An 11,708-nucleotide genomic window follows, 5' to 3' on the forward strand; every position below is an offset into this window, starting at 1 on the left:
ATCCACCAGCAGACCTTGTATTCTGCARAAGTGGTAATGAATCTGCAGAAGTGATAATGAACCTTCACGTGAGTCCTCGCTATCTATTTAGTAATAATAATAATAATAAAAAAAGTTAACACTTGTGCAAAGTGTCAGCTTTTATATCAACTTTGTGGTGAGAATAAGCCTCTTTCTCTTCAGAAAGGGTACCATGTTACTGCAACAGTGACATTTTCCAATGGTATCTGCACCCACTCAGATGATTGTTTGCTGCCCACATTTGAGCTGAGCAGTCACACAGTACAGTTCTACCCAAATACACTGTCCTAAATGCCCTGGGCTACCTCGCATCTATCTATGAGGGTTGGGGACTCTTTTGTGCTGCCGAGAAGGAAGCCACTCAATGATTATTTCCCTGTGAACGTTCTTATCTTTGTAGGACATTCTGGGGTACAGGAGGACAAGCAGTGAAATGGCTCAAACTGTAAGTGACATTTAACTCCAGGATGGAGGGACTGGTGGGAGAGGAAGGAAGCAGTGAGGTGTAATAACACCCAACAACAGCTGAAGCTAACTCTGCTGATGAAAGGAAATTGTAGTGCCTCGGTAACATGCAGTGAGTTTAAACTCAAAGCGACCATGAAAARAATATGCAAAGACTTTAGGCACCATTTAAAGTAAGTTGAAAACTGCAGCAAATAGTACAAGATTTTCCAGGCTTTTCCTCTCCAGTGGATCTGTGATGATGAAGATGCTGTGCATCTGCCTGACAGACCTGGTGATGGATGTACATCCCCACTGCTTTGTTTCAGAAAGCTTCAACTCAAAATTAGTTCACATAACAAAGGACTGTGTATGAAGCTGCAGCTGGGTGTCAGGTACTTCCAGCAAGCTGTTTAGAGAGCAGTCCCCACAGTTGCTTCTTTTTGCCAAGCACCATTCAATCTCTTTTTAATTTTAAGTCCCTCATAGAGCTGCATCTGGCTGGGAGGAGAGTGGAGAGAGAAAAGGGCATCCATGTGGCTGAGTCTGGTGTGAGAGTCCTACATGGGCACAAGAGGAGCCAGGACCAGAGAGAGAAAGCACGAGCTGAGTGAGGCTTGTGATTMAAGTATGCACCTTAACAAGTCTGCATGGCATAAAATCAGCTGGTCCTTTCAGAGGTGCAAGGCTGAAATTTTACATTGSCTGGAGTTTCTGGATGAGCCTGAAAAGGACTGAGGCCAGTTGTTATTGTTTGATTAGAGCGAGTTGGCAGCCTGACTGAGAGCCACAGATCCCTCCCTCGCAAGCTCTTTCTGCCAATATTTGCTAGTTTACAAACAAACGTTATATTAAGTCCCATCATAGTCATAAGCTCTGACTCAGTGTTCTCATTAGTCATCAACCAAAACCACTACCCGTAGTGGCAGAGACAACTCTGTGATAGAGAAACCACTTAGTGCAAGAGAGGAAACTCAACCACAGGCTAAACTCGGGCAAAATTTGGCCTTGCCAGACTGTGGAGAGACACGGCTACAACATGTCCCTTTAGTCCTAGCAGATGGAGAAGCAAAAATGAGAACCACTCATGAATCCTAACTCTGGGTTGTCAGCCCAACTGTTGTTTAAGAAGTTTCTGTTATCACACTACATGAATGAATTTAACTAAGGCATTCCTTTCTACAGTAGCAAACTCAAATGGAGGAAAAAAGACTTTAAGAGAGCATTTACAAAGTTACGGATATTCCACCTTTAATCCTACTGCTGGAACTAACAACTGCTGAAATTCTGCCTTCTGGCAGGCGTTTCTACCCTGCGCTGGCTTGGCTAGCCCATGTACCCATGTATCCACTGTAATTGCAGAGCTCTTCCTTCTTGAGTTCGGTTTCAGTAACACGAAAACAAAACACAAGGGAAGCWCAGTCTCCTTGCAGCCGCAGTTCCACCTTCCTGGCCAGATATTTTTGAATGAGAATGCCATCTAGATCTTGCTCTCCAAAATAAGATAGAGTTAACTGTCTGGGGACTTGGCAGGGCCCAGTTCAGCTTCTCACCACAGAAGTCCGAATTTCCTAATAGTGTGACTCAGCCAAAGCACTCTACTACCCTTTCCCAGTTTTGCATCACACTATCTATTTGAAGCTAAGCCTCTAATATGACTTAGTATATTCTGGGTCAGGCTTTTGCTGTAAAGCTTCACTTATAAAGTGAAAATCCTTGTTCTGCTTCAATCCAGCAGCATCTCCTGCTATTATGTTGCTGTATCTCCACTGCCTGTTAGGCAGGAACAACATCAGCAGTGGGGACTTAAAAAAAAAAATCCCACATCTGCAGCTTCCATTGTCCAGTCCCCTTCCTGCTTCTGTGAGTAACATAACCAGTGCACAAAAAAAAAAAAAAAATAACCATTTCCTTTTCTTTGTTCTCCAACAGAAAAACAGGCTATTGAGCACACTTTTAGTTACGGAGACAGGAAACTCCGAGGTAACCAAATTAAATTCCTGTCCTGAAATCAGAATAATAAAACCACAGTGGCCTCATCTGGACATCTCAGGAACTAAATTTATGAACAAAATAGCCCTAGCTGTTGGTGTCCTGGACTGCTTTTTGTTCGAACATTATTCAGTTCCCCTTTTTTCTGAGCTGCCGTGGATTTTTAGGCTAGCACTTGAATAAAAGCAACTCTAATGGAAGCAAAGGTCATTGCATCCTGCTCTAAAGAATTTCAGGGGAGTTTCAAGTTCCTGTTCTTGTGAAAAGAATGAAAGACTAATCAAATTTAGTTCCTCTGACTTTTAACAACCATGTTCAGGTGAACATATTCACCAGAAAAGGCAGAGGAAACTCACCTATGGCAAAATTTACTCTTAAGTATCAGCTAGGTACTCAAAACAGAATCTGTGGATACATCTTTGTTGTGCGCTATCTCCCACCTGTGCTAACCCTGGATGAGATGGTTGTTTACACCAGCACCACCCCCATCTTAGTGGCAATAGTGCTCCCAGGGCCAGATCCACCATCTCTGCTGCCTTCTGTGCTGTGAAGGTATATTGATTTTTCTGATGCTCTCTTATGTGTCTCAATCAGTGAAACATTGGATCATGTTGAGATAGCCTGGCCTTGTACAAGCAGACATGAATTTCATGCATGCAAATTGAGGAAAAAGAAAAACAGTGGTATTTAYGTGATAGAGAATAATTGATAATTGCTTAATGGCTTCAACAAAAATTGTAGTATGTGAGGAAGAAGAATTGCTGGACTGAAAGACCTTTATAGGTCAACTAATATGACAAAAGAAAATGCACTATTAGCAATGAGAAAAAAAATGACAAACTGACAAAAATGCTAAACTATATTTTCTGAAGTTGTTTGCCAATGCATTTTTTTTTCTTTGTAAAGGAAGCAGGATTGTCAGTCCTGAAAAAACTGTAAGACAAGTTCACAAAGACACGGAATTTTAAAATCTATTATCTATTGAATCTTTTATTTACCTTTTGGAGTCTCAGAATATATCTGGGAAACATTTTCAAGCTTTTTTCTGCAGCCAAGGGGGCTGAACAATTGCATTGTTTTTAAATARAAGTTGAGACTGTCAGATAATTTCATAGTCACAGAATCACAGAATGGTTAGCATTAGAAGGCACCTCTGGAGATCACCTGGTCCAACCTTCCTGGTGAAGCAGGGTCAGCTACAGCAGGTTGCCCASGGCCAAGTCCAGTTGGGTTTTGAGTATCTGCAAGGATGGAAACTCCATAACCTCTCTCAGCAGCCTGTTCCAGTGTTCAMCCACCTTCACAGTCAAGAAGCTTTTTCTAGCGTTCAGACGGAATTTCCTGTGATTCCATCTGTGTTCACTGTCTCTTGTCCTGTCGTTGGAGGAGAGTCAGTCTGGCTTAGTCTTTTTCATTCCTCCCCACCCCAAACATGTATTTACACACACTGATAAGACCTGCCCCCGCTCAGTCTTTTCTCCAGGCTGAACAGTCACAGCTCTCTTAACGTTTCCTCATATGAAAGATGCTCCAGTCCCTTAATGGTCATCTTGGCCCTTCAATAAACTCCCTCCAGTATATCCATGTCTCTCTTGTCCTGGAGAGCCCAGCACTAGACCCAGCACTTGAGGTCAGCTCACCAGTGCTGAGCAAAGGGGAAGAATTCACCTCCCTCATCCTGCTGGCAACACTTTAATGTAGCTGYTGGGCTTCTTTGCCACCAGGGCACATTGCTGGCTCATGGTCAACTTGTCCACCAGGACACCACTAGATTATTCTCTGCAMAGCTGCTCTCAGCAGTACTGGTACAAGGGATTATTCCTTCCCATGTGCAGGATTTAGCATTTCTTTTTTTGAACTTCATAAGGTTCCCCTTTGCCCATTTCTCCAGCCTATTGTGGTCCCTCTGAGCTGCAGCATAACCATCTGGTGTATCAGTTGCTCCTTTCCATTTTGTATCATTCAAGATTTTGTTGAGGGTGCACTCTATCCCATCATCCAGGTCATTAATGAATATGTTAAACAGTATTGGCCYCCATATTGACCCCTTGGGGACACCACTAGTGATTGGCGTCTAGTTGGACTTTGTACTGCTGATCACAATCTTCTGAGCCTGGCAGTTCAGTCAGTTTTCAGTCCTGACTGAAATTCACTGACTACTTTTCCAGCTCATTCTTCAGCACATCTATGAAGATGTTACTGAAGACAGTAAGACAGCAAGTCCAAAGCTTTACTAAAGTCAAGATAAATGACATCCAGTGCTCTCCCCTAATCCACCGAACCTGTCATCTCATCATAGTAGATGTCAGATTGGTTAAGCATGATTTCGCCTTTGTAAATCCATGCTAACTAGTCCTGGTCACCCTCCTGTCCTTCACACAGTTGGAAGCAGCATTCAGGATTAGTTTCTTCATCACCTTCCAAGGCACTAAGGTGAGGCTGGCCAGCCTCTAGTTCCCTGGGCCCTCCTTCTTGCCCTCATTGAAGACAAAGGTGACATTTGCTTTCTTCTAACCTTCAGGAACCTCTCCAGATAACCATGGCCTTTCAAAGATGATAGAGTAACATCAGCTAGCTCCCTCAGCACGTATAGRTTCATTTTGTCAGGGTCCATGGACTTGTGTGTGTACAGTTTAAGTATTCCCTAGCCTGATCCTCTTCCATTGAAGCAAATCTTCATTGCTCCAGACTTCTCCTCTGGTCTCAGGGGCTGGGGATGCAAGAAAGCTGGTCTTGTCAGTAAGGACTGAGGTGAAGAAGGCATTCAGTGACCTTTTTGTGTCCTTTGTCTCCAGGCACCTGTATCTCTTAGCAGCAGCCCCATATTTTACCTAGCTTTCCTTTTGCTGCTGTTGCACTTGCAGAAGCCTTTCTTTTTTTTCTCTTTCATACCCTTTGCCATTTTCAACTCCAAGTGGATTTCAGCTCTCCTAACTGCACCCCTGCATGCTCAGACGGTATCGCCATATTCCTCATGGGTCATCTGTCCTGATTCCACCTCTTGCATGGTTCCTTTTCATGTCTGAGTTTAGTCAGGTGCAACTTGTTCATCCAGGCAAGCCTCTTATTGCCTTTACTTGACTTTCTGCTTGTTGGGATGGAGCATTTTTGAGCTTGGAGGAGATGACTCTTAGTGTCAGMCAGCTCTCTGGACCTCTCTTCCCTCCAGGGTTCATATCCAACGGCATTCTTCCAAGCAGGTTGCTGAACTGGCTGCAGACAGCTCTCTTGAAGCCCAGGGTTGTGATCCTACTTTTTGCCCTGCTCCCTCTTTGCAGGATCCTGGACTCCACCGTCCCATGGTTGCTGCAACGACGGCTACCTCCAACCTTCCCAACTGCAAYCAGTTCTTCCTTACTTGTACATATGAGACCCAGCAGAGTGCCTCTCCTTATTGGTGCCTTSATCACCTGTGTCAGGAAGTTGTCACCAATGCACTCTAGAAACCTCSTGGATTACTTGTGCCTTGCTGTGTTGTCTCTCCAGTTGGAGTGTTTAAACAGGGTGTTTAAAGTCCCCCATGAGCCTGTGAACATGAAGCTTCTTTCAGTCATCTGAAGAAGGCCTTGTATACTTCTTCTTGACTGGGCGATCTGTAGTAGACATCATGTAGATCTTTTTGCTAATCCTGACCCATGAGCTCTCAGCTGGCCCCTCGCTCGTCCCCAGGCAGAGCCCCAGGCATTCCTGCTCCTCTCTCACATAAAAGGCAGCTCCCCCTCCTCACTCCCCCAGCCTGTCCTCCCTAAAGAGCCTGTACCCATCCATCACAGCATTACAGTCATGTGAGTTATCCCACTGCATCTCCATGATCCTAAAGATATTGTAGCCCTGCAACTGCACACAGACTTCTAATTCCTTGTGTTTACTCCCCATGCTGTGTGTGTTAGTGTAAAGACATTTTAGAGAGGGATCTTGGCATGCAGACTTCCTAGAAGGGGCCTGAGAGCTTTCCTCATAAYGTGGTCCTGTATTTACAGGCATACGCTTGGAGCGACTTCACTTCAACCCTGTTTTGCTGATTAAAAGGTCACTTCTGTTTACATCACCCCAGACCCTTTGTAATCTCTTCTCTTCAGGATTTGAGCTTTTAATAAAATATCAAAAAGCATCCAACTTATAATGAAAGCATAACCAYCCTGCTACACTGAATTGCTAGGCCTCCTACTGTCCTTTAAATTTCTGATAATCTGTGTTTTCCTTCAAAACCAAACTCTATCACTGAATTTTTAATTGGTGAGCATAAAATAGATAGCTGTAGTTTTATAGATATATAGCTATAGATCATAATTGATTTTGAAGCAACTTCTTGTCTTCTGTGGAGTCAAAATCTTATACAGTACCTCTGGCTTAGCCTTATTAAAAATGTATTAGCATAATAAGGAATAGTTGGATATTTAAGCATAGCATTTTCTAAAATTGTCACTCCAGGAAGTTCAATCAACTGTTTCTGAAGAAATTTTCATTTTCATTTATCATCTAGGTGTTATAGTAAATACCTGACTCAGTGAGGCATCAGAAACTACTTAACCCTTTCTGTGACAGGAAGGATGCTTCAGCTAAACAATGTTAATTTGTTTCAAGTTCAGCAGAAAGCAACACTCATGCCAGGAACACTCAAAGGCCTCTCTCTTAATGGAGAAATATTCACTGTGAAAGCAGCTGTAACTGCTGAACCATCTTCTCTGTGCTGCTGCTTTCCTCTGAAGTAAAAAAAAAGGCTTTTAAAAGTTTCAGTGCAACACAAACTGTCAAAAATCCCTTCGGTCTTAAGAAGTGATTTTTCTAAAGTTTTAACTGTTTTCTAGTGGTTTGTTGATCCTGCAGCTATTCTGAAATACCAAGTCAAGTTTCAAAGGTAGTTTGAGATTTATGAGATGTGACACAAGCAAAGAACAATTCTTAAGGCAATTTCAGATTTCCTGTTAATTTGTTTTTAATTGTAGTGCAGCTTTTAACACCTATGTGTCCATAGAGCTTTCCTGGAATGTTTTATTCAGATCCCATGTGGAGTTGCCTGGCCATCTGACCCATGAAGAACTGGACCTAGAGGTAAATGACTACCTTTGTAGGAGCTCATTTAACAAGAACTTTGGCAGACAAACAAAGTCTTTCTGCCATGACAAGCTCAAACTATCCATAGCAGGGAATAAAAAGAGAGAGAGATTTGTTCGTGTGTGAGCATGTAGAGTACAAATGACAGGCATGATTTATCCAGCTATTCAGCTGCCAGCAGGGACTCATAGTCTGTGGATTTACAGGACATTTTATTTCTTCCCTGCAAACTTACAGTATCATACTGAACTTCCAGAAAATGCATTAATGACTAGTTGGTCAGCTTCTACCAGTTTCCTTAAGCGCCCACAAGCCAAGTAGCTATTTTGTCTGATTGTATCTATGAGTCAACTAAACAGAGTCACCTCACAGCCTCTACACTCCTGAGTTACCCCTGGACCCTGTGCCACAGGTTTATCCCATGCCCGTGAGCACAGGAGACAATGCCAGGAAGCACTTGCTTTAGGCACATGCTGTTTTGGGTGAAAAGGAGAATTTTGCGTACGGACACAAACTAGTTCACACCACCTTCCTGCAGGACCAGAAAATAGGCMCTCTCTTGCTTATTTAGTAATCTTCCCCCAGCCTCTCTGCCTCAATCTTTAATGGCTAATGTGATAGATTTGATGGCATTTATAAAAGTGTTTGAACTCACTGGAACTCTTTGAACATGGAGGAGCATGTTTCTTTCCAACATATAAAGTATTCACTGTACTATCATTCATCATTTCCTAACCCCTACATTTATAAACACTCGAATTTCTGCCTGCCTATATCTTCCTACTAGCAATAAATATAAACATTTGCTAAATGTTATTCTTTGAGGTCTGTGGCCTCAAAGACTGTGTCAATGTCGTCACATTGAAAGAAAAGTTGGAACAGAGTCTCCAAACTGGATGAGCTAATTCTTAGTATAACTGCTGCCACATAACTTCCAACACAGATGCTCTTTTTAATACATCTTTTAAAGGGCATTTTGTTACATTTAGATGTTAGAAGCAAGAAAACAGGTAAGTAGAAGAGACAATCTGGATTGTCCTACCTAAATCCAATCTGATATAAAAAGAGGTGTATCTTGGTCTGTCTCACAAAAGGAGTTCAGTCATTTGATCTTTGTGCACAATTCATTGATGCTTTCCTTTCTTTCTSTTTTTTCTTCTTTTAGACCACATCTCCTCCCATCCTTTTTGCAGTACCTACAGCAGATTCAGTTCACARTTCAGTGTGCAACCCCCAGCTCTCTGAAGAATGCTGCAACCACTAGGCTACAATTTACTCTGGRGTGGGGGAAGCTCTCCACCTCTCCTAAAGCTGTTGCTCAAGTCTGCAGGGTTTTCTGCAGGCCAATGGGTGCAGAGGTAGTCCAAAAATAAGCATGACTCCATGGTCTCCTGGCAGAACTCTCAGTCACAACAAATGTCAGGACATTTGAATCTCAGTCCCTCCTCCAAAATCTGTTTAAGYATTTTCTGTTTAACAGGTCACTATTGTTACCTACTTCTCTGATATTGGAAAATTTCTGCTCTGTTCTTGAAACAAAAGGCAGAGATGACCCTGTGGATCGCAAGAAAAGAGAAGTATTTCCATGGCATCCTAAGTGCACTATGTATAATTGAAAGAGAGATGGTATTTAAGCTAGACCATTCACTTGCCATCATCTAGTGAGATTTTTAAAGACAGGCCCTGCTCAATCTGCCAATATCCTGATTTTGGACTGTTTTTGAAATAACTAATTGTGTCCAGGCATAGTTAATGTGAATGTGTGTTGTCCTGGTTCCATGGAGTTCTGCATAGCACAGTAAGGAACAGGTGACTGCATGTCAGWGCTGTCCATGTCCATTTCCCTCTTCTTTATTCTAGTCCGTAATCACTTAAGAGTGTTTGAAAAAGTTGTTAAATTGTAAAGTCTAAAGGGATAAAAACAGGAGAAAGTTGTAAGGTTAGGCTAGAAATAAATTCAAGCAGAAAATGATCCAGTTTTTCATGACTGAAATTTGGCAAATCTGAACTGCAAATCAATGTGACCCAATGTGACGAGGTTTAGGTAGTTCCATTTACAGTCCACTACAATAACGAATGCAAAAAAGRATTTAGGAAATAATTCAATCAAAGCTGTTGTGGAGCCTCAATCCCAGATTCATGACTCTTACACAAATTTTACTGATATAAGAAGAAACTCTGCATTTACCTTGATATGCTTGATAAATGATAAAACAGAAGCTAATTAAAACTCCCTAAAACACATACCAGTGTCTCAGTTTGGGATTTATCAGGCACATTATCAAACGAAAGGGCAGACATCTCTCTAGACATTTGAAGACTCAGTGCTGACAATTAATAGCTTGACTTTTAAATTACTGAGCTCTGACTTAAGGAAACATATTGAATGCTTAGCTTCAAAGGCCTTGAATGAACAAATAAAACTTCTAGAGCAATCAGCAAAAGAATCTGTCTAGGTATTATTAATATGACAGCAATATTTCAAATCACATGAAATTATGTGGGTCACTATATGGTCAAACAAAGACTGGTGAGATCTGAGTCAAGCTATAGTTAAAGGGAGCTAAGGACATCTCACAGAGCAGGGCCTGGAGACAGAAAATATATCCCACTAGGTAGAAAAAAGCACATGAAGATCAATTTGCCTTAAAAATGACATTAAAAATAATAAAATAGAGGGAAAATAAGAGCTTCAAGCTTAAGCACAGGCAAAAGAAAAAAGAAGGAAAAAGAAAGGTCCACCCAACGCAGTTCTCTCTCTTATTTTACAACCTCTAATAAGCAATTTCCCAATGGAGARAATCAAATATGAAGCTGTTCTGTACCAGAACATCACAAAAGATTAATGGTGGTGTATGACCACAGGGTTTCAGTACTTATTGGACTGTGGGGAAGACAGGATACAGTAGTTAATGATTCCATCTGAGGTGGAACGGTGCATTCAACAGCCCTGGAAAAAAAAGTGGAATGCTAGTGCTAACGCTGTAATGTGTGGCTGGGTCAACTAACAAAAAAGTGAGCTTTTTCGCAGAGGAGGAGATGATGTGTGTCTTGAAAGGAACACAAATGGCAATACTGAAATTTAAGACAGAAATAAAAATAGCAGGTTGGATTTTTACAGGCATTTTCTTTTAATCTTATCTTTCTAGATCCAGGAAGATCACAAGCAATATTTGCAGTGAATTTGGAGGAAAGGTGCCAGCTTGTGCATTTTTCATGATTTTTTTTTTTTAGATACAGAGCTCAATAAATGAAACACGTTGTATGATATGATTGCCTGTGACATCTGGAGACTAGACCTGATGACCTGTACTGTCTCGTCCCATATTATGATCTAAAATGTGATCCTTCTCCTGCTGTCTTCACATCCCCTACATGTGCAAAATTCAGAAGCTTTGGTTCACAGGCTATGGCATTCACGCTATCTTTGGTACTGATCTACATGTTTTCTGTCTCACTGAATTTCATTTTTAGTTTACTGGATTTGAACAAATATAAGCAATCAGAGGAAAATGCAATTATAACAGAGTTGCACTGAGTTGTTTTCAAAATAATAAGGAATTTTACTTGTAGCCAGGGATGGGTGCAGACATAACCTGTGTTGGTGGACTCAGAGCAACATGTTGACAGATGCTAACAGAGAGTGGCAGTCCATTTCCCCCTCTCATCCAATCTAGAAATGCCATATTTTCAGAAGATGATTCAGATTTTCAAAGTTAATGAACTTTGCTTGGTCATTTTGCAAGCCCAGACTGAATGTAGAATGCATTACAAATGCCTTAATTAGGCCAGTTTGGCAATCCTAATAGATACACCTAATCCTAATACATGCACYGTCCTCCTGATGTAATTTAAGCAGCAGTCTGGAAACCACCAGCACTCTGTGTGTTTAGACAGGTAGCATTTCAGGAACACAGATTTTGGCAGCTTCACTTTAAAAGCCAGCCATACTAGTGGAATGAACCAGTAAGAAAAACATTTATTAGAATTCTGTTYTTCCTACCCACCAAATAATAGTATCATAATGCTGGAATAATATTTCTTCCTACAGTGACAGAGGAACTGTGGTATTTGGCCACTGATAAGGAAGAGTGAACATTGTCTGTAGCCACCTGTTCTTGAACTTCTATAACTGCACTTCTTCACTGTCTTACTCTGGAGCAAACTGCATGTAATACAAATGGAAAAGAGCTGAG

This window comes from Rhea americana, unplaced genomic scaffold (assembly GCF_003343005.1).
Source record: "Rhea americana isolate MKP2758 unplaced genomic scaffold, rheAme1 scaffold_58, whole genome shotgun sequence".
Classification (NCBI taxonomy): Eukaryota; Metazoa; Chordata; class Aves; order Rheiformes; family Rheidae; genus Rhea; species Rhea americana.